This window comes from Tenrec ecaudatus, chromosome X (assembly GCF_050624435.1).
Source record: "Tenrec ecaudatus isolate mTenEca1 chromosome X, mTenEca1.hap1, whole genome shotgun sequence".
Taxonomy (NCBI): domain Eukaryota; kingdom Metazoa; phylum Chordata; class Mammalia; order Afrosoricida; family Tenrecidae; genus Tenrec; species Tenrec ecaudatus.
Window position 1 is genome coordinate 51,971,894 of NC_134548.1, and position 24,589 is coordinate 51,996,482.

The 24,589-nt window shown below is 40.1% G+C and overlaps 3 pseudogenes; 1 reads left to right on the forward strand and 2 right to left on the reverse strand.

Moving 5' to 3' along the window:
• Positions 1-910: 910 nt before the first annotated feature.
• Positions 911-9,664, reverse strand: LOC142433354 (sentrin-specific protease 6 pseudogene; annotated as a pseudogene).
• A 9,807-nt stretch (positions 9,665-19,471) lies between these two features.
• Positions 19,472-19,916, reverse strand: LOC142433355 (small ribosomal subunit protein uS13-like; annotated as a pseudogene).
• A 3,871-nt stretch (positions 19,917-23,787) lies between these two features.
• LOC142433356 (large ribosomal subunit protein uL11 pseudogene) lies at positions 23,788-24,283 on the forward strand (annotated as a pseudogene).
• Positions 24,284-24,589: the final 306 nt, after the last annotated feature.

Consider the following 24,589-nt stretch of genomic DNA (forward strand, 5'->3'; position numbering starts at 1 on the left):
ATTGTGTGTGTCTCAGTGTGTGTGGGCGTGTGTGTACTCACTACACCCAAGTCAGTGCCAACCCTTAGTCACCCTTTAGGACAGGGCAGAAAGGACAATACTGTAACTATTTGCTGGAGTAGAAAGCCGTATCTTTGTCGGAATAGAGACCCAATGCCCATCAGTACCCCATTGGACATCCCTTCACAGAAGGGTCACAAGGAAGGGACGAGCCATCCAGGTGCAGTATAGCACCGGTGAAACATACAACATTCCTCTACTTCTTTAATGCTTCCCCCATGCCCCAATATTATGACCCGCGTCCTATCTTAGAAATCTAGCTAGACCGGAGCATGTACACAGGTACAGAAAAGAGCTCAGGACACAGAGAATCCAGGACAGATATTGAGAGTAGTGATACTATAATGGCAGGGGGAAGGGGCCTTCTACAGCTCTTATAACCATCCATACAGCCATTGTATCAGGCACATCAGTACATTTGTTGCCATCATCCCTTTCAAAATCTTTTCTTTCTCTTGAGCCCTTTGTGTCAGCTCCTCTTTGTTTCCCTCTCCATCTCCTCCCCCACCTTTACACCCTAGTCAAACCTTGATGAATTATAAATTCTTCTTCTTCTATTTTTTCCTCTATTTTTGTTTTGTGCTTAGAAGTTGCAGGTTTAAGTTCTAGAAACAGAGAACACATAACAAAACTTCCTAATGGGTGAAAAACGAAATTATAAATGCTGGGAAAATTGGCCCCATTAACATGATTATCGACATTTACTTAATACATACTATATGGAAAATTAATTATAGGACATTTAGAGAAGCATGAAAGTTTACAAATCACTCTGAGTCATGGACAATTGCATGTTTTATTGTCTAGACCAAGATCAAACGTGTATTATTTCTAGAGGCAAGAGAAATGGTCAGTCTGAGATCCTGGCGTCATCTGGTTGCGTTCCTTCACCTAAAGGCGTTTCTTCTGAAAGCCTGTCTGCACGCTTGTTCTCCCGTTGCACTGCTCTGCCTCCATCTTCAGAATTAGGTTGCGGATTTCCTCTCTCTTTGACCGTATTCTTAGAGGAGGAAACCAGTTTTTCAAATCCATAGGTAGTGCAAAATTGAGAACTGGGTTCTCAAAAAAACTCTCGACATACTGCAGCAAATAGACACCGCAATCACTGAGGTTGCTTTGTTGGGGCACGTTTGGACTCAGGTCCATCATGACATCTGTGGAAAAACTCCTCTTGGTGCCTTTTTTAATTTCCCATTCCTCCTCTAGATATTCTCGAAGAATTTTCACAACATGTGAGCGGGAAGGGCCTCGTAGAGAGTCCAGAAGCAAGATGCAAGGCTGCTTACACATGGTGGGCTCGAAATGCCACTGTCCTCTCTCCGGGCTGCAAGGGCTCTCCTGCTCTTTGAAGGTTGACTCATGAGGACAGTTTGGCTTGATTTCACTCACTGCGTGTGCATGTTGTGACGGTCTTAAACAGTCCCCTTGTGGCCCATGCTCACTGTTATTCTTATCAACAACATTCTCGCACACGGAATCTCCTTTCTTTGATGCTTCACTTTCACTTGCAGTCTGGCTTACTTTTTCCAAACTACCTTTTACGTTGCATGTTTGTTCCCCACACCGAGGGTCCCTTTCTTCCCGTGGGGCACCCTTTGAAGGAAATAAAGGCATGTGAGGCTTTCTGTTTAGAATCCTCGAAATTACAGTCTTGGCAGAGCAGGCTTGTGAAGAACTGGCCATTATGTTGGCTGGAGGAGAAGAAATACAACGGTCTACTACAGTTGAAGTTTTTTGGACGAGTGCATTTTTGTGGAAATGAGGATTAGGCTCATATTGTGGTTTCTCAAAGCCAGGGAAACAAATAATAGCCAGAAACCAATGTGCATTTTCATTAAGGGGTACAAAAATAAAATCTTTTGCAAAAATATCTACATGCCGGGTCCAGGTTTTTACTCTCAGATGTCGCTTTTTTGGTGTTGGTAGATTGGTACCTTCCTGCAAAAGCTGTCTTTTAATGTCAGTCAGGCATGGGTAGAAAAACGAACTGAATATATGAATTCGGTTCGCTTCCTCTTCCTTCAGTTTCTCGAGCACCAAATATTTCAAATAAAAGTCAATAATAATATCATTTAGAAATACCCCTTCCTTTAGACAGTGTAGGTCCACACTAGTAACAGCGATTCCTCCTCTAGCTGGAGGTGGTGGGTACACTATTAGTTTTTCTACAGGACCAGTAAAGGCGGCTTGGCTCTGTCCAGTTGCTTTGTCATCACCAACCAACTGGAGTTTCTGTTTGCTTTGAAGTAGTATTTTAGAGTCAAAGGACATAGTTTTCATTATGTTTACTTTTTTTATCACAGTTCCTTTGAAGCTTTCGGGATAGGTTTTGCTACAGGCAACAATTCTGGTATTGGCTTCTACAAAGGAAATTTTTGAAAAAAAATTGGAAACCTTATTTTTTCTACCTATTTCAGTAAGGATTTTTTCAAATCGTGTATTTGTTTCAAGATCAAGGTCAGTGTCAAAACTTAAGATGATATATCGTTCTAGAGTCGGTATCTTATTTATTTCTTTACACTCAGTCCAAACTTTCTCTTTCTTGTGCATTTGCAGCTGCATGCTCAACTTTCCATAAACTGCTGGTGTGGTCTGGAGAAACACGACTGGGGGGTTTCGGACTTGACACCAGTCACATTTCATTACATCAGAGGTGTCTAAGGTAATTGCTACCTGACCACCTTCCGGTTCTTCTAGCTTTATCTTGATAAAATCCAAAGCAAAAGTGACTGGCTCTATTAACACCCGGAGAAGTATTCCTACTCGTACACATCGACACTTTAAAATGACCCTGTCACAGGATCTCTGGCATCTTACGGACAAAGGATGGACTACGGTTTCTTCAGAAACAATTTTACGCCGTTTTGGAGGCTTCTTGAGACCCAAACTGCCAAAAGGGTTTCTCCTGCTAGCTTTCATTGCCAATGGAGCGGTATTTAACTTGGCTTGGGCCACAATGCCTCCTCTACGTGTGTTTTCGTTGCAGGCTGCTTCCAGACCCCCGGTGGGGGGCGCTCGGGAGCAACATGCTGAAGCAGCCTGTTGAGGAGCTACGCTCTCTCTTCTGTTGGCTCTGTCACTGTCCTCATCATCACTGAACAAATCGATTGGATCATGTGGATGTGAAAGGCTGGGTTTCCTTTCCTTCCTCTTTGCCATTTTGGTTCCTTTCGCATTGGCTAGAATGACGTTCGCACTAGTCTGCACGTATGTCTGTCTACTATCATCACAGTTCACAGTCATATCAGTGGGGGGCTTACCCTGGCTGGGGCCATAACGCCTCTTGGTTGCTCTTGTATTTTTTGACTTAGGGCCTGCAGAATTCCGAGGAACCGACATCCTGGATAACGGTCCAGGCGATTCACTCGGACCTGTGGCTTGTCTACAGTTCTTGTGAAAGTCCTTGGACAGATTCATACCGCCACTTCGGCAGACGCGGTGATCGTCCTTTCTCTTCCAGAGCTTGGACGACCTTCAAGCTGCTCACGGACGGACGTTGACGGGAAGCTCCCGGAAAGACCAGCGGGCTTCTTCTGACGTGGGCGTGGCACGAGGGGTAGCATTGTTGACGTCAGAGCGCCTTGGCAATATGGTGGCGTCGAAGGAAAGGCCTTAAAGGAGCAGTGTCAACTTTCTGGGCACCAGGTGGGTATCCGTTCCTTTCTGTTTGGGCTGCTGCTTGCACTAATGACATCCGTGCGCTAGCATGTTGCAAACGTCTACCATGAACTACAGTTGCCGAACATAATGGTGCAGTTTGTGTCTTTTCACTCAAGTCTTATGGTCGCTTAACATGTTAATTCCAAGTGGGTTCCCTTTCAAAGTTTTAATACTTTCAGTCTTGTTTTATCTTACATAGGTCATCAAGAAACAATTTCAGATCAGCAGTTCACCTTTGTTCCTTTTGAGGTCCCAGAATCCTCATCTTCATCTACACTTAGCAGATCTGCCCCATCTTTATCTGAATCTCCTTCATTTGCTTCCCCATGACCAAAGCTCCAATTATTTTATTTTAAATAGTTGTATTAGTGGCTCATACAACCCTTAAAACAATCCAAACATACATCAATTGTGTAAAGAACATTCATTGCCCTCATCATTTTCAAAACTTTTGCTCTCCCCCAAGCCCCTGGTATCAGCCCCTCATTTTTCCCCTCCCTCCCCATAATCCCCTCCTTCATGAACCCTTGATAATTTATAAATTATTATTTTGTCATATCTTGCTTGTCTGACGTCTCCCCTCGCCCACTCTTCTGTTGTCCATCCCCTAGGGAGGAGGTCACATGTAGATAATTGTAACCGGTTTCTGCTTTCCAACCCACGCTCACTCCACCCTCCAATTATAGCCACTCACACAACTGGTCCTGAAGGGATCAACCGCCCTGGATTCCCTGTGTTTCCAGTTCCTCTCTGTACCAGTGTATATACTCTGGTCTAGCCATATTTGTAAGGTAGAATTGGAATCATGATAGTGGGGGAGGAGGACACATTTAGGAACTAGAGGAAAGTTGTATATTTCATTATTGCTATGTCGGACCCTGACTAGCTCATCTCATCCCCAAGACCCTTATGTAAGGGGATGTCCAGTGTCCTGCAAATGGGTTTTGGGTTTCCACTCCGCATTCACCACCTCATTCACTGGGATATCTTTTTTTTGTTCTGATGATGCCTGATACCTGATCCCTTCGTCACCTTGTGATCACACAGGATGGTGTGCTTCCTCCAGGTTAGCTTTGTTGTTTCAGAGCTAGATGGCCACTTGTTTACCTTCAAGCATTTAAGGCCTCAGATGCTATATCTTTTGATAGATGGGAAGCATCAGCGTTCTTTGCCACATTTGCTTATGCGCCCATTTGTCTTCAGTGATTGTATCAGTGAGGTGAGAACAGAATGTTATGATTTTTTTGTTCCTTGATGCCTGATAACTGATCCCTTTGGCCCCTCGTAATCACTCAGGCTAGCGTGCTTCTTCTAGGTGAACTTTATTGATTTTGATCTACATGGCCACTTGTTTACCTTCAAAAAATTTAAGACCACAGACCCTATATTTTTTTGGTAGCGGGGCACCGTCAGCTTTCTTCACCACACTACTTATTCACCCGCTTTGTCGTCAGCAGTTGTGTCGGGAAGGTGAGCATCATAGAATGCCAATTTAATAGAAGAAAGTATTCTTGCATTAGGGAGTACTTGAGTGGAGCCCCAGTGACCTTCTGCTATTTTAAAACTAAACCTATAAATATATGCACATCGATCTATTTCTTCATCCTCATATATAAATATATTTGCATATGTACATGCCTTTATTTAGACCTCTATAAATGCCCTTCACCTCCTAGCTCTTTCCTCTATTTCATTAGATTTTCCTCTTATCCCACTATCCTGCTCAGTCTACATTTGGGGTTCAGTAATTCCTCTTGGTTACTTTACCCTTCATCATGCCCTGCCAGGTCTCCTACACCCACCTCACAACCAATTTGGGTAACTTGTATTTCCCTTCTCCCTGGGTTTGTTAAAACCACTACCTTTGCCCCCACATTCCCCTCTTCCAAGTCCCTGCGGAACTCTCAGTCCCGTTGTTTTCTCCTCCAGATTGTTCATCCAGCCTATCTTATTTAGACAGAACTGCTGAGATAATAACTTATACAAAAACAAGACAGAGCAAAACCAAGCAACAATATACAACAAAATCATAACAACAATAAACCGATGGTAAAAACAAAACAGAAGAAAGGAAAGCTTGTATTCAGTTCAACGACAATTTGTTGGCCTTTAGGAGTGTTTACCTGCCCAGTATGTTGGGGAACCTGCCCTGGCCCAAAGTCCACCTTTAACATTCCCTGTAGACCTTGCCGCTCTGTTACTTGCTGTTCTGTTGCACCACTTTACTGTTTTGCCTAGGTGTGGCGGGATCATCTAGGGCGCAATTCCCTCACTGTGTCTTTGGTGTTGTCCCCTGTAGGGCTATGGGTCAGTGAGGGACATCATATCTCATAGTGGGGCCGACCATGTGGGCTAGCTTCTCAAATTGGGGACATTGTCCTCAAGGCCTAGTGGGTCAGGATGTTCTCCACTCTCTCCACTTCCCCTTTCATCGGCTCCAATGTACTCCAATCAGATATCTCCATCTCCTGGAGCTGCAGATTCAATGAAGTCCATTGAAATAAATTCTTCTGGGTGGGGGGAGGGACAGGTATCCACATAGTATTTGGGATTAGGGCCTGCCCGTCACACCTCTTCACTGCTTCCCTCCTCCACCCTGGCATGTTGCATTCATCTTTTGGAGCACTAGGTTGAAGTCTTGTGATAGTTTATTGTGTTAGAACCCTATCTAAGACACGTCTGGTCCATATTTCCCTATGGAGATGTAAGCAACACCTTCCCCTTGGGTGGGTTAGTGCCCTGTGCCCCTGATACCCATTTCCTTTTTATTATTAGTATTTTTTCCTTTTCCCACCTTGTTTTTAGTTGTCTACCATATGTATCCCTGTATTTGGTCTGGTCTGTGCCATACTACCTGGTCCTTAGCCCAGGAATGTTTGTATACAACAGCTTTTCCACTATGGCCCTTTTGCATTTTTTTTTAAAGCTTACCTCAGCGGACTCATGTAGTACTTGTCCTTTTGTCCGTGGCTTATTTCACTTAGCATGATTTCCTACAATTCTTCCCATTTAGCGATGTGCTTCATACGTTTCATCACTGCTTTTTAGCGATGAATAGTACTCCATTGTATGTATGTGCCACAGCTTTCGTATCCACTCGTCAGTTGATAGAAATTTGGATTATTCCCAATTCCTTGCTATTGTGAACTGTGCCGCAATGAACATTGGAGCACAGGTGTCTGGCCTTGGTTTCTTTCTTACCTTTTCTGGGTATATGCCCAGTAAAGGGATTGCTGGGTCATATGGTAACTTGATTTCCATCTGTCTTAGATATCACCAGATCAATTTCCATAGTGGCTGTACATACTTACAGGTCCACCAGCTGTGGATGAGTGTTCTTGTCTCCCCATTGCCACTCCAAAACTTGTTTCTTTCTATTTTTTTCAATTGGGCTATCTTTGAGGGTGTTAGGTGGTACCTCATTGTTGTTTTAATTTGCAAGTCTCTTATGGCTAAAGATCAGGAACATTTTCTCATACGTTTTTGGGCCATGCAGATGTCTGCCCCTGTGCAGCTACCAGAGTATTGTGGATTTTACTAATAAGGCCTTTGTGTGATGTGTCATTGCTAAAGATGTTTTCCCAGTCCGTGGACGCTGTTATTGCTCTCCTGGTGAATTCTTTCCATGTACACAGGTGTTTTATCTTCATTATATCCCATTTGTCAATATGTTTCTCTTCTGTATCTGTGTCCTTTCCTATTTGTGATAGCCTGCGTATTCCCTGTGCCAAAGTTCTCGAGTTCATCCCAGTTCCTTCATTGATGGCCCTAATAGTTTCAGGTGTAACTTCAAGGTCTGTGATCCTCTTAGAGTTTCTTCTTGAGCATGGAGTGAGATAAGGTTCTTGCTTCATTTTTCTGCAGCTAAATATACATATTTTTCCAGCACCACATGTTAAAAAGGGCATCTGCTTCCCTTTGGATAATGTTGGGGCCCTTATCAAAGATCAGTTGTCTCTATGCTGATGATTTTTTTCTGGCTTTTCAGTTTTTTTCTATTGGTCTGAGTATCTGCCATTGTACCAACACCATGAGGTTTTGACCACTGTGGTTGTACATTGTGTGCTAAATCCAGGTAAAGCAAGCCCTCCTACTGTATCCTTCTTCTTGAGGAGTTCTCTGCTAATTCTGGGCTTCTTCCCTCTCCATATGAAGTTGGCAATCAGCTTTTGCATTTCTTTGAAGGAAGATGAGGGTAGTTGTATCGAGATTGCATTAAACTTATAGAGTGCCTTAGGCAGAACTGACATCTTGACTATATTGAGCCTTCCAATCTATGAGCCTGGGATATTCTTCCATTTGTTGAGGTTGCTCTTGGTTTCTTGTAATAGCGTTCTGTAGTTTTCCTCATATTGATCTTTTGTTCTTTTAGGCAGGTATATCCCTAGATATTTCAATTTGTGTTTGGCTATTGTGAAGGGTACCACCTTTTTGATCTCCTCTTCTGTGGTCTTATCCTATGTGTGTAACAGTCCAATGGACTTCTGTTTGTTGATCTTGTATCCTGCTCCTCGGCCAAACTCCTCTATTGCTTCCAGTACTCCCCTTGTGGAACTTTTGGGATTTTCCATATATAAAATCATATCATCTGCAAATAATATTTTCACCTCTTCCTTCCACAGCGGAAAACATTTGATGTCTTTTCTTTGCCTTATGTTGTTAGCTAATATGTCCAGCATGATAGTAATTAAGAGTGGGGACAAGGGGCAACTTTTCTGGTCTCCTTTTTCAGTGGGATTGTGTTAGTCTTTTCCATTGACTACCACATTGGCCATTGGTTTTTCATATATAGCTTGTATTGTCTTGAGGAATTTTCCTTCCATTCCAGCTTCTCAAGTGTCTTAAACAGGAATTGGTGTTACATGTTGTTGAATGCTTTTTCTGAGTCTATCCGTTTGGTCATGTGGATTTATAGTTTTTCAAACTACAATTATTTTTAAAACAATCATCTCTCTTAGACTCCGAGCTCGCCAAAGGTATTCCGGCTCAACGTCTGATCCACCGCCACCTTCTCGGCTTCCCTACTCCTAGCCCAGCGAAATTATTATTTTTTTGTATCTTACACCCACTGCTGTCTCCTTTAACCCCCACATTGCTGTTGTTCATCAAGGCTGGTGGTTTTTGGTGCTCATCAGTTAATTATGAAATTTTGAGGGTAATAATTAAATTTTTAATATTTACATTTAAGAACATTCATTTGAAATCTATTTTTTGCCAATGGCTTGGAATGGGGCTCTATTTATTTGTCCATGAAGAGATAATCAAATGTTTTCATACTGCTGATTAAATAGTTTAACATGTCCTCAATGACCTATAAGGCTCTCTAGTTATCCTTTCTCACAGATTTGGCTCTATTCAATTGCATTTGTTTTGCTACTCATGTGCTCATGCATTTTTGTATTGTACACAGAAATTTCCACACAACCTTTCATCCCCAGCAATGGCCTAATAGTTGTCTGTCTTTATAGTTATAACTTTTCTAAATATTTCATACATAGTACCATGAAGTACAGATTATTTTGTGTGTGCCTTCTGTTAGCATATTTTATGTTAATCCACCTTTCATATATAACAACTCATTCCCTATATCCTAAGTAGTACACTATTGTGTATGTATGTATGTATATACACACACACTCACACACATATACATGCAGCATTTTATTTATCTAGTCCCTGAGGTACAGTTTGGTTGTTTACAGTTTTTGCTTATTATGAACAATGGTGCTGTGAGCGTTTGCATATAGGTTTCGGGGTGAACAAATGATTCATCGCTCTGGCATAAATACTGAGGCGTGGAATTGCTGCACTTTATAGACATTGTGTATATAAAATGTTTAAAGGAATTATAAAAGTGTTTTCAAAGGCAGATAAGCTATTTTGCATACTCAACAATTGTGTCTGAGAGCGTGAATTTCTCTACATCCTCACCAATATTTTTCATTTTCTATCACTGTGAGCATCGCTGATTTAGTTGCATATGAATTTAAATCACTTTGCAATTATACTTTGCCAATTATGCATGTTAAGTATATTGTCACATGTGTATTAGATTGGGATATCTATACATAATCTTTTGTAGAATGTCTGTCCTTTTCCTCATTTAAAAAAAAACGAGGAAAAAGGTTACATAGTGTAATTTATCATTTCAAAAAGGTTTCATGGAGTATGGTTTATTTCATAGATAAAATATCTCCTGAAGTCATGATTACAAATAATTTCTAATATTTCCTTCTTGAAGTGTTGTAGCTTTAGCTCCCAACTTTAGGTATATGATAGTTTTTTGGTTAATTTTTGTAAAATAGAAGTTAAGTTCATATTATAAATGGCATTGTGTTAAACAGGGTTCTCTAGAGAAAGAAGACCAAGACATGCATGATTTTAGATAGACAGAAAGATAGATTGGGAGATACAACATAAGAAATGAACAGCTCATTAGTACACAGAGCGGTACAAATGGCAGAGTGCAATTCACTTCTGTGAGACAATTCATACAATGGCAGTACTTCAACTCATGAGGTCTGCTGGGTGCAAGTTAATGAAGCAGACAGGTGAATCTTCTGTAGAACTATTCAGACAATCCAGCCACAGGTAGCAAACAGCAGGGCAGGTCACCAACAGTCAGCCAGATGACATGGTCCTAACTTCCAGAGTTCAAGTGATGTTTACACCAGCAATATGGTCAAGCAGGCCTTGAAGGAACCTCAAACTATAGCGACACAGTCCATGTGTTGGGTGTCCCACAGGTAGTATAGCTCACACGCTGAGGCAACGAAGTAGCTAAGGCAGCCACACACTGGTCCAATCACCAAAGAGCAAGAGACAAGAAAGGCAAGGCTCTTGGAGCCATTTATCTCTCGTCCTTCTATTAAAATACCCTTGAAATAACCCCATGTGTTCACTGGTTGGCACAATAAACCTACCAATCTCAGGTATATATCCAAAAAATTATTGAAGAATATTCCCTTCCCATTAGATTACTTGGTACTTTGGTTGAAAATCAATTGATCATAAATATGTAGGTATCTTTCCTTTTTAAATTATTTCTTTGGATATTTCCGCCCATCGATCGGTATGTCTATCCTCATGTTAATACTATGATGTCATAATTACTGTGGACTTTAAAAGTTTTAAAAGCAGGAAATTAACTCTTTCACCTTTAATCTTTGATTTCGACTTGTAGTAATTCCATATTCTTTACATTTATATTGACATTTTATGGTAATTTTCGATTTACTTTTAAAATAATATTTTATTGTATTCTGGTGAAAATTTAAACATGTTCATTTCCCCCTTGACAATTTCCACACATATTGAAAAATGACATTACTGATGTTTTTCATATGGTTTCAATATTCCTTTTAATTATGTTACCTTTTTTCTATTTCCAGTACTCTTGTTTGCCTTTCCTTTCTTCTTTTGTCTTCATTGTTTGGGATTAAAAGTTGACCTTTTCACTCATGCAGGTGTTTGTTTTTTTTTTTACAATAATATTCATCTAACAGGATCTATTTGGGGGGGTGGGTCAAGGTATCTCAAGATGATAGCTCAGAGAGTCCTCTGGCCTCAGGTGGCCCAAGTAGTCTGCGAATATTTAAGAATTTTTTGTTTGTTCTATATTTTTCTACCATACTAATCAGAGATGTTTATTGTGTGCCCCTGCGTCCATCAGATAGCTCAAGGTGGTACCTGGGCACCATTTAGCTCTTCTGTTCTCAGAGTAGTTGAGGTCTTAGACCATGTAGTCTATCAGCCTTGTAAACTTGTTTCTCATCTGAGGTTGATTACTTTCTTACTATTTTTCTCCTACCCAGGAGAGATCCATATTTGTATCTTAGATGACCACTTGCAGGCTTTTAAGACCCTGAAGCCCTACTCATCTCATCGGGCTTCAGAACATGAACTTTGTGAGCTATATGAGAGGGCTTCAACAAGTTTGTGGGAAAACGAAGCTAAAAGATACACGATCGCTGAAGACTAAAAAAGAACATATCTGCTGTTAGGTAAGTAGGTCCTGGGATATGGAACCCTGATAAAAAGGGGGGACTGGACAGCTGGATTATAACTTGTCCTTCTCAGTATTGAACAGAGTAATATTCTATACTCTGTGTCAGGATCTCTGTTAGACTTCGGACTATTTGTATGCTACCTCTGCTCTCTCTCTCTCTCTCTCTCTCTCTCTCTCTCTCTCTCTCTCTCTCTCTCTCTCTCTCTTTCTCTCATTTATCTCTACAAGATAGGCTGGCGAGGCAATCCCATGGAGACAACAACAGTGGGACCAAAGGTTGTGGAGTAGGCATGGTAAGGGAGAAGGCAGGGGAGGTGAGTGGTGAGCCTGTAATGATGGGCACACGGGTATGTTAAGGGTTCTAATTGGATGGCGAGGGGGGTGTAGCTTTTGTGGTGGTGTCTGATCAATCTAATTGTACCTGAGAGGAATTACTGAGAGGGGAACGATGGGTAAATGTGAGATTGAGGCAGCTGGAAAGAAAAAGAATTAACGAACAAAATATACATAGATGTGGACATATGTAAATATCTAAATATTGCTCTATTTATGTGTGTATATATGCAAATGCAACAAGAAGCACATGGACTTTGGGCCTGCTCTTAAATCTTTTTGGTATAAGAATGGTTTGTTCTACTAATGTCTTATTGTATGATAGTCACCATCCTGAGATGATCACAGAATACAAAATGGGTGCATATGCAAATGTGGTTAAGAAAGTTGATGTACATTAGAGAAACAAAGCCACAGAAACTCATATGTATAAGAGAGAGTTTTATTTAAAGGGTAAGTACACAGCAAGAAAACATTACAACCCAGAGCTGCCCAAGCCCACAAGTCCAACATTAGCTCATATGTCCGACACCAATCCACAAAGTCCTCCTCCATCTCACAAAACAGACGCAATGACACATAGTGCAGGAGAAAAGCCTAATCAGTGAACATGTAAGCATCTCATCACTGACAGGGGTCTCCACATGGCTGCTCCAGCACCCAGTGCTGCATCAGGTTAGGTCTACGTGGCTTCTTAGGGATGACTTACAGGAAGTGAGCCTTGCCACCTGAAGCAGGGAACCGGCTAAGGCAGCTGCACCCTGGTCTGACCACAGAAAGCAAGAGACCTGAGAACTAGAAAGGAGAGGCTCACTGCGCCATTTATCTCTCCGCGCTTCAACGACACCACATGTGTTTATCGACCAGGTAAGCACAATCAACGAACTATCTCACTGGCTATTAAAAGATACAGCATCTGGGGTCTTAAAAGCTTCTAGCCAAATAAGCGGTCATCTAGCAGGGAAGCAACAAAACCCATATGGAAGAAGCATTCCAGCATGCATGATTTTGAGGTATGAAAGGGAGAAGGTATCAAAAATTCAAACACAAGCAACCAAATCTATGTGAAGGGGCATGGATGTGGTGGAGGCCAAACCCCACCTGTAAAACAATTGGACAATCCCTCTCAGAAAAGGCACAGGAAAGGAATGATTAAGCCAGTGTGTGGTATATCACTGATGAAACATATAACTATCCTCTATTTTAAAAATATTTCCTCCTCCATTATGTATTTTATTTGATTTACTTCATTAATCATGTTAGACTGGCATATGTTCATTTGTATAATTAGGATCATTCAATCCATGAAAGTCAAGATAGATAATCCTTGAGAAACCACTAACAGGAGTAACAGGAGTAATGGCTCCCTGAGGGCACAGGAAGGGGGTGGGGAGAAGGGTGGGAAGGGAGGCTGATAGTCTGGATGACAGTACAACTCTGCTGGAGAGGAGTGAACAACAGAATATGTGAATGGATATCTTGGATGGCAAAAGAACTAACTAACTAAATAGGGGTTTCTTGGGGTAGGGTGGGAGAGGGAGGGGATAAAGGGAGCTGATGTCAAGGGGTTCAAGAAGAAGGAAAATGTTTTGAAACTGATTGTGGTAGCAGTGGCACAAGAATGTGTGTGTGACGTGATTGAATTATGGAATGTTATGATATTTCTAAGAGCTCCCAATAAAAAGATTATTAAGAAAATATTGTGGAATTTTCCCACAAACTTCATTTTGTGTACCACAAAAACATGGAAGTCCGTTTCAGTTTTTATTTTTCAGTCCTTTTTAACCTCTCAAACCAGTATTCATATATGATGGGGAAGAAAATGGAGAGTTTTCAAGACTGTGATCCTCTTCTCTTTAAATTTTGTCCATGTTTATTTAATTACATTATTTTCCCCTTTCATTTGTGGAGGATAATCCATACAAAGCAAAATATACTATACTTTATACATACTTGTACAGCCCAGGGCTTCAGCACTGTGATTGTGTCCCCATAGCCACTCGCCCCCGCATATGGCTCTATCTTCTTTTTGTTTTCCATTAACTCCCTCCTTCTCTTCCTGTCCCAACCCTCTCCTATTCTCTCCTCAATTATAGCCTTCAAAGTCTTTTCCTTTGTGGTGCATACCATTTCTTTTGCTTTTGTATTTTTCCTTTTTATAGTGGTGTCCTGAAAAATTTCTTTATGAAACTGACTAACTTTGTTCCACAGAATGTCTTCCAATTTCGTCTGTGTCATGAGGTGTTTGACAGTCTCTCAATTGGTTTTTAGAGAGGCATATGACATGTTGTGTATATACCACAGAGTTTGTTTATTCATGTCACCACAAATGAGGTTTTCGGTTGTTTCTGTCCTTTTGCTATTATAGAAACTGATGTAATAAACATGATATCCATATATCTGCATTTGTTTTGCTCTTTATTTCGTTGGTGTGTATCCCTTGATCGCAAGGACATATGGTATTTCTATTGGTATTTGTTTAAGGAAGTGCCATACTGTTCTTCAAAGTAGCTGTACAATTCTGCAATCCCCACAGCAATGGATAAGCATTCCAATCTGTCCCCATCTTCTCTAGCATTTGGTATTTTCTGTTTGCTTTAAGTTTCTTTAACAGTGTCAGTGTGAGGTGGTATCTCATCATTTCTCAACTCTGTATTGCTAATTATGGAGAACATTTCTTGGCTGCCATGTATTGATATTTTGTGCCCATTTTAAAATTTGAAATATTTTTCCTAATCTGTAGGTCCTCTTTTTACCCCTTTTCTGAAGCCATTATTATTATTGTCTGTGGGTCCTCTTTTTACTCTTTTTCTGAAGCATTATTATTATTGTCAATTGGGAATTAATACATGTATCATATGATTTCATAGCTCAATCATGTCCAGTATAATTGTACATTTGCTACCACAATCATTTTCCAAACAATTCTTTTCTACACGGACTCCTTGACATCGACTTCCCTTCCTCGCACCAACCCCGCTGTACCCCTCTACCCCAGAATCCCTTACTCTACTTGCTCTCTCCTAAACCTGAGCTTCTTATACTGATACATGAAAAAAAGATATAACACAACTTCAAGAGAATGATCCTCAGCGACCGGTCTCCTCAGACACCCCCATATACGTACAAGCAGAAACCAAACAAAACAAGGACAAAAGTGTCGTATTCTTAAATGGCCTCTGCCCTCTATTTTGTCTTCTGTCTTGTGGGTGTTTTTTATTATGTTTGGTAGTGTGTTTATGCTTTCTACCAGGACCTTTGAGTTTGTTCCTTTTTTGTCATTGATGGTATTAATAGTCCTGGGGTTTCTATTTTATTCTTTAATGTATTTGTGCTCCTTTTTGTACGTGTTTGAGATATGGGTCCTGTTTCATTTTTTTTGCCAGTGGAAACCTAATTTTCCCAGCACCATTTATCAAAAAGACTATTTCCTCATTTAAAATGTTTTATAAAAAATCGGGTAATGGTTGTATTTGTGAATTCTCTGTTCTAATCCATTGGTCTACATATCTATCATATTACAAATATCAAGCTGTTTTCATTATCATGCCTTTATAATAGGTTTTGAAATCAGGAAGGGAGAGGACTTCTACTTTGTGTCTTGGTGTGTGTGTGTGTGTGTGTGTGTGTGTGTGTGTGTGTGCGCGCGATTTCATGGGTTTATTTCCTTCCCATATGAAGCTGGTGATTCAAGTTTTCATTTGTTTAAAATATTATGATGGGACTTGGATAAGAATTGGACTGAATTTATAGAGTGCTTTTGGTAATATTGACATTTTTCACTCCATTATAGCTTCCTTTACTGCTCATGGGATGGTCTTCCATTTATGTAAATTTCTTTTAGTTTCTTGTGGAAATGTTCTATAATTTTCTTTGTATAAGCCTTTTGTTTTTCTGGTTAGAATGATTCCTAAGTATTTTCTCTTTGGGGTGGTTATTGTCATTGTTTTTATTTTAATTTCTTTTTCAGAGTCCTTATTAATATACAAGAATCCAATTGATTTATGTTTGTTGATCTCATATTCTGATATATTGTCAAAATCTTCAATTTGTTTCAGCATGTTTTTAATTGTTTCTCTGTGATGTTTATATAAAATCATGGTGTCTGTAAAGAAACAAAATTTTGTTTCTTCTTCTTGCCAACTTGTAATTTTTAATAACTTTTTGATGTCTTATAACTTGGGTAAGACTTCCAGGATAACATTAAATAAGAATAGTGATAAATGGCAACCTTCTCTGGGTCTCATTGGGAAGGATAATGCTTTCAATGTCTCTTCATTGAGTGAGATGCTAGCTCCTGGTTTTGCATATGGTGTTTATTGTGTTGAGGAATTTCCCTTCTATTCCTATTGTATTAAGTGTTTTTATCAAGAATGGATAATGAGTTCCATCAAATGCCTTTTCTGTATTGATTGATATTATTGTTTCTTTTGGTAGATTCTTTTTTAAAGATAATTTTAGGGGGGGCTCATACAACTCTTATCACAATCCATATATCAATCTATTGTTTCAAGCACAATTGTACATCTGTTGCCAACGTCATTCTCAAAATATTTTCTTTCTATTTGAGTCCTTGGAATCAGTTCCTCATTTCTCACACTCCCACCCCACTCCCCACTCTATCATGAGCCTTTGATAATTTATGAATTATTATTATTTTATCATTTATTACACTGCCCGACGTCTCCCTTCACCCACTTTTCTATTGTTAATCCCCGGAGAGTAGGTTATAAGTAGATCCGTGTAATCCGCTCCCCCTTTCTACCCCTCCTTCCCTCCGCCCTGCCAGCATTGCCACTCTTGGCACTGGTCCTTAAGGGATCATCTGTCCAGGATTTCCTGTGTTTCCAGTTCCTATCTGTACCAGTGTACGTCCTCTGATCTAGCCAGATTTGTAAGGTAGAATTGGGATCATGATAGTGGGGGAATTAAGCATTTAGTAACTAGAGGAAAGTTGTATATTTAATCATTGCTACACTGCACCCTGACTGACTCGTCTCCTCCCCGCAACCATTCTTATAAAGGGATGTCCAGTTGCCTACTGATGGGTCTTGGATCTTGTACACCCCCCCATTCACAATGATTTGATTTTTTTTGTTCTTTGATGCCTGATACTTGAGCCCTTCAACATCTTGTGATCACACCGTCTGGTGTGCTTCTTCCATGTGGTCTTTGTTGCTTCTGAGCTAGATGTCTGATTGTTTACCTTCAATCCCTTAAGACTCCACATGCTATATCTTTTGAAAGCCTGGCACCATTAGCTGTCTTCACCACATTTGCTTATGTACCCATTTGTCTTCAGAGACTGTATCAGGCAGGTGAGCACACAATGATAAGATTGTTTTGTTCTTTTATGCCTGATAATTGGCACCTTGTGATCACACAGATTTGGTGTGCTTCTTTCATGTGGACGTTGTTGCTTCTGAGTTAGATGAACACTTTGTTACCTTCAAGTCTTTAAGACCCTAGACACTCTATCTTTTGATAACCAGGCATCTTTTGATGGATTTTCTTGATAGATTTCATTGACTATTTTCTAATATTAAACCATCTTTGGATACCTGGTATGAATCTCACTTGATCATGATGTTTTAAAAAATGTTTTGCTGAAAATTTTAGCTGGCAGTTTTTTGAAAAATTTGACACCTATATTTACAAGAGATATTGGTCAGAATTTGTCAAATCTGATGTCTTCGAATGGCATAGTTATTAGGTTCATACTTATTTCACAAAATGAGTTTAGTAATATCTTATCCTTTTTAAAATTCTGAAATTGTTTATGTAGAATAGGTGTTAACTATTCTCTAAAATCAGGCATCCTCAGACTTTTTAAACAGGGGGCCAGTTCACTTTCCCTCAGACCCGTTGGAGGGGCAGACTATAGTTTTTAAAGAAAAAAATCTGTGAACAAATTCCTACGCACACTGCACATACCTTATTTTGAAGTAAAAAAAAACGGGGCAAAAACACCCGGCGGACCGGATAAATGTCCTTCAGTGGGCCACATGTGGCCCACGGACCGTAGTTTGATGACGCCTAAATGATTAGTAGATTTCCCCTGTAAAACCCTTTGGTTTCAGACATTTTTATTTTGAAGTTAAGGTTTTATAGACCTCTCTGTTTAATTGTAGGTAGGTAATGGGATTCTAGGAAAAACATACACTTCTAGATTTTCAAGTTTGTTGGAATACACCTTTTTCATAAATTGTATAATTATCTGTTTTATTTCAGTTGGTTCTCTTGTGATATCACCATTTTCATTTTTTATTTACAATGTTTGCTTTTTCTCCTTTACCTTTGTTAGGTTCTCACATGGCTTGTCAATTTTGTTAATCCTTTTCAAGAAACAAATTCTTGTTGAATTTTCCTACATTTAATCTATTCCTGATTCTTTTATTTCTGCTCTAATGTTTTTATTCCTTGTCTTTTAGTGTCTGAGAGTTTATTGTTCTAATTGTTTTAGATGTAGTGTTATGGTGTCTGTTTTAATCCTTTCTTCCTTTGTGATGCGAGTACTTACTGTTAAAATTGCCCTCTCAGTACCGCTTTTGCCATTTAACAGATTGTGGTATGCTGCATTCTCATTTGTTTCAAGAAATTTCTAAATTGCATTCTTTATTTCTTCAGTTACTCGGAAGTTTTAAAGTACAACATTGTTCAGGTTCCATATAATTGACTTTTAAGTCAATTGTCATGTACTTGATATCTAATTTTATAGCATTGTGATCTGAAAAAATGTTTTGTAATATCTTAATGTTTAAAGTATATTGATGCCTGCTTTGCGGTCTAGTGTATGATCTGTTCTGGAGTATTCTATGAGCACTGGGAATGATGCATATTATGCTCTTTTTATGTATTCTTACTTCTTCTATATCTTTATGGATTTTCTTTCTTCTTTATCTGTTATGGTCATAAGTGATATATTAACATTTCCTGGTATTATTGTATTATAGTCTTTCCTCTCTTCAGTTACGTAAGATTAATGTATTTTGAGGTTTTTCTTTGCATACGTAGATGTTTATTTTGTTATGTCTACTTGTCCAATTTCAACTCCCATGAGTATACAATGGCCTTCTTTGTCTCTCTTGATAGTTTTTACTTTGATATCCATTTTTTTCAAAAATTAATATTACTTCTGCTTTCTTTTGACTACCATTAGTTTGATATTTTTTATATTTTGTTTTTTAGTCTGTTTTTGTCCTTATAGCTGAGATGTGTTTTCTATAAGCAGCATACTAATAGCTCAAGTTTTCTCATCCATTCTAGCAATTTTTGTCTCTTAACTAGTAGATCTTATACATTTACATACGATGTTATTATCGATGGGTATGTTTTTAATGCTATCACTTTGTTATATATGTTTCCTTTTTTATGCATAAACTATTCACTAATAGACAAGTTTGATAGGCTTTAGTTCTTCTTAGACAGTCCACGGGTTCGACCACGGCGGCCAGTGGTCTTGGTGTGCTGACCTTGATGTCAAAATCTCAGAAGTGGCACAGCCCTCTGTGGGCCCCCATCTTTCTCAGTTGCTCCAGATGTTCAAAGACCCTGTTGTCCAGACGGTTGGCCAGGACAGTTGCCATCTTTCTCATCTTTCTGTCTATTCAAGAACCAGTCTGGAATCTTGTATGGCAGTGGATTCTGCAGGATGGTGGTCACCCCCTCAACCTTGTCTTTGGTGAGCTCCCCTGCTCTCTTGGTGAGGTCAATGTCTGATTTCCTCAACACGAGCATATCTTCGCCCCACACACTTCATGGCAGTGAAGGCAAAGGCTATTTTCTGCCGCCCATCTATGTTAGTCTTGAGCACTTACAAAATGTGCTGGAAGTTCGCAGGGATTACTAGAGACATGGCGGTAGCAGTGGCGTTGATGTGTAGACCTCCGGTGAAAGAGCATTTTGGTATATTTTTATGGTATTCATTTCATTGCTCATCATGATTTTCCGTGCTGATTTCCATTTTCTTAGGGATTTTCTGTTCAATTTTTTCCTGTTTTTACCTTACTGTTTAAGAGAATTTTATGATTTTCCCTTTTTATTTTGTTGAAGTTATAGAATTTTATTTGAGATCAGTTTGCTTTTAATTACTTTCTTTCCAAATTTAAGGCGGTTTCTGGTCTTTTGTTAACTACTCAGTATCTTCTCCATTCGACTAATATCTGCTATGTTTCTTCTCTTACTGTATTGTAAGTACCGTATTACAGTATTGCAAGGTGAGGCCTGCCCCTGGCACATCATCACGGGCCCGGTAAGTGCAATTTTACAGCAATAATAATGAAGATCATAGTAGAGTCATAGGGAGAATGAGAGATAAAAGAGATAGAAATAAAGGAGTCAGACACATTTTATGGGAGCATTGCACAACTGAGGCTCAATGGTGATTCACGTGGACAGAGAGAGATTTAATGCTAACCAAGGCTTTTATATTCTCTGGGGAGATGTAAGACCCCTAATTACAGGTGAAGACATACGTCACAGGAAAGGGTTGTGCTATAGGTAATACAATAATGGGAGGGGGTAACCTGGGGTTATCCACCCAATAGGACGATGAGGGATTGGGGTATACATGTGGCAAGATGGGTGGATCCTAGATTCAGGATGGCAGCCTACCTTGGATGTCACTAAGATGGTTTCACCTGTTCCCTGGCACAACTGATGGAGACCATAATCAGTAGGGTGTGAACTCCACCTACAGGAACCAAATCAATGACTGCAAACCTTTAGGGAGAAGTAATCCTTTGTCCTTAACATCAGGGAGCTGGGTCTACCTTAGTCTGGTGACTGAATGCCTCCAGGGAAGCTGTCTGTAAGCATCTGACCTCCCCCCATATGCTAGCCAAAAGCCCCTAATGCTTTCCATGTCTTTGGGGGAAACAAAGCTGGGGAAAAGTCTCTTTATAATCCCACACCATATTGTTGTCTTTATTGCAGAATGTTACCTGAGCTTCCCTATGTTGAATTGTACCATTTTGTTTCACTCTGTGTGTTACTTATGGAGGATGATTTCTTAAAAATTACATCATATATGTTGATCTTAGGATGCTGTATATTGTTGATTCTCTGTTCAAAGAACCAATGTCAGTGTTTTTTGTAAGGTTGGCCTGTTCTCACAAAATCCTTCTCCTCAGCTGATTTTCTGGAGCACTGGGGAGAGGGGCATCTCTGCAGATGTCACTTCAAGATAGCCAAGAATTTGAGGCTTCTTTTGGTTTCTCTACACTGAATTCCTTCCTCTGATGTGACCAGGCTGTTACTAGCAGGGGTTTCTATTCTTCTGGGGAGGTTAGAACTCAGGTTCCTGAATCTTCTTCAATTTCAATTAATTAATTTTTAAATGTTCTTTTGTGGGGCTCATACAACTCATCACAATCCATCCATCCATTGTGTCAAGCACATTTGTTGCCATGATCATTCTCAAAACATTACCTTTCTGCTAGAGCCCTTGTTATCAGCTTCTCATTTTCCCCATCCCTCCCCACACCTTCTTCCCTTATGAACCCTTGATAATTTATAAATTATTATTATTTTATCACTGTCTGACATCTCCCTTAACACACTTTTTCTGTTTTCCATCCAACAGGGATGAGGTTATATGTAGATCCTTGTAATCAGTTCCCCCTTTCCACCCCACCCTCCCTCCACCTTCCCGCTATTGCTACTTTCACGACTGGTCCTGAAGGGACCATCTGTCCTGGATTCCCTATGTTTCCAGTTCCTATCTAGTCCAGTATACATCCTCTGGTCTAACAAGATTTGTAAGGTAGAATTGGGATCTTGATAGTGGTGGAAGGAAGCATTTAAGAACTAGAGGAAAATTGTATGTTTCATCATTGCAACACTGCACCCTCACTGGCTCATTTCCTCCTTGCTACCCTCCAGTAAAGGGATATGCAGTTACCTCCAGATGGGTCTTGGTTCCCCAATCTGCACTCCCCCTCATTCACAATGATTTCATTTTTTGTTCTTTGATGCCTGATACCTGATCCCTTAGAAACCTTGTGATCACACAAGCTGGTGTGCTACTTCCACGTGGCCTTTGTTGCTTCTGTGCTAGGTGGCCACTTGTTTACCTTCAAGTCTTTAAGAGCCCAGATGCTATATCTTTTGATACCTGGGCCCCATCAGCTTTCTTCACCACATTTGCTTATGTAACCAATTGTCTTCAGCGATCGTATAGGGAAGGTGAGCACCCAATGGTATGATTTCTTGTTCTTTGATGTCTGATGCCTGATCACTTCAACACCTCATGATCACACAGGCTGCTGGTGTGCTTCTTCCATGTGGGCTTTGTTGCCTCTGAGCTAGGTGGCTGCTTGTTTATCTTTAAGTCTTGAAGAACTTAGATGCTATATCTTTTGATAGCCAGGCCCCATCATCTTTCTTCACCACATTTGCTTATGCATCCGCTTAGTCTTCAGCGACCTCTTCTTCACTTTTAAACAAGCCTTGTTTGAAGAGGATTTTGTAGAGCTTCAGGCCAGTGGCTATGTTTTTCCTCAGCTGCTTCCTTGCACTTTTTGAAGGCTCCTTCAATGAAAATTGACTGAGTTTTTCTATGAGACTATTGCCTAGGCTTTCAAACACAGAAAACCGACCTTGGAAGATATTTAGTTAGGTCTGAGGAGTATCTGTGGTTGTGTCTTCAGTGAATTTATGAGGAGCTTCAAAAATTATATAGAAAATGATTTAATACAGAATGTAAAATTTCCTTTTGCTTTTTGAAAACTCTTTGTGATAGTTTTTTCTTTAAATTGGCATAGCAACCTCACGGACAACAGAACACAGCGCTGCTCAGTAGTCCACCATCTTCACAGTATGTCTGCACTGGATGACTCTTGCTCATTGAGGGACTTCCTGTTTTTTTTCTGAACCTTTACTCTTTCAGTCATGATGTCCTTCTTCGGGGATTTGTCCCTCCTGATAAGACATCCAAAATACACGAGAAGACTTCTTGACACTTTCATTTCTAAGGCGAATCCCTGCCCTAGTTCTTTCTCTATCTTTCCCTGCCCTATTTCTTTCGAGACAGAGTTGCTCGTTCGTCCGGCTGTCTTTGGTATATTTAATATACTTTGCTACCAGCTAGTGGTGTAGGGTTACACGTTAGGGTGCAATTTGCATGGTCAATAGTTCGAAACCACCAACATCCCCTCAGGAGAAAGACTGTGCTTCCTACTTCCATCAAAGTGTCACAGTCTCTTTAGTGTTTCTGAGGGTGTACATTTTACGGAAGCAAATCAACTCACCGTTCTTCCAATGAGTAGTTATTGGATTGAACTGAGGTTCAACAGCTCATGCTGGTAACCCACTACACCACCAGGGTTGTCTTAAATGAGATAAAAGGTAGAGAAAACAATAGAGCAGCCAGACACCTAATTTTACAACACTGGGTGTGAGCTATCCACTGGGGTTTGGAAAAGCTGGGACATATCGAAGAATCTGGAGGTGCATGCACATTTTTAGGGTTTTTCTCATGTTCAGGACAAATATGAGAAGGCTGTGATCTCTTACATCTGCCTGACTTTGGTGCTGTGCACTAGCAAGAGATGAGGATTAAGGGAATGCTGGAAACTGCTTGGATTAATGTTGAAGGCACACTCCACCAAATACAAGAGCCCTTAGAAAAAAGGTGGAGCTTTCAGCGGTAGGATCAGAGGAGAGTTCAATGCACCTTTCTTCAGTCGCTCTGCATCTGGGTTTGTCTGACACCAGCCGCCTCCGTTATGCTTCTCAAGTTTGACCCCCATGAGACCAAAGTCGTGTACTTGAAATAAATAGGTGGGGAAGTCAGTGCCACATCTGCACTGGCCCCCAAGATCAGGCTCTTTGGTTTGTCTCCATAAAAGGTTGGTGATGGCATTGTTAAGGCAACCAGTGACTAGAAGGGGTGAAGGATTACTGTGAAACTGATCATTCAGAATAGACCGGCCCAGATGGAAGTGGTGAATTCTGCCTCTGCTCTGATCATCAAAGCCCCCAATGAACCACCCGGGGACAGAAAGAAGCAGCAAAACATTAAGCACTGTGGGAACATCTTCTGTTGAGATTGTCAGCATCGCCTGTCAGATGAGACACTGATGTTTGGCCAGAGAACTCTCTCAAAGTGTTAACGAAATCCTAGGGTATGCCTAGTTTGTGGGCTGCAATGTTGGTCGCAGACACCCTCAAAATATCATAGATAGCATCAATATTGGTGCTGTGGAATTCCCTGCAGGTTAAGAACTACCAAATAAAACAATAAATAATCATTCAATTTCCCAAAATAAAAATAATTGGAGACATATTTGTCCAGTTATTTAATGATTATTTTATGTAATCATTACTGAATTAAGCTAACTAGGAGAAACTTTAGTAGACATACTTGACATTACAAAATTCATTCAGAAATGCCAGTAAGCAAACAACATACGCTGAAATACAAAAGAGCAGCAACCAAAGCTGGAAAATTGAGAGAAACTAATTTCCAAATGTTACAATCCAACTCTCAACAAAATATTATAAGATATACAACGAAACAAAGGTATG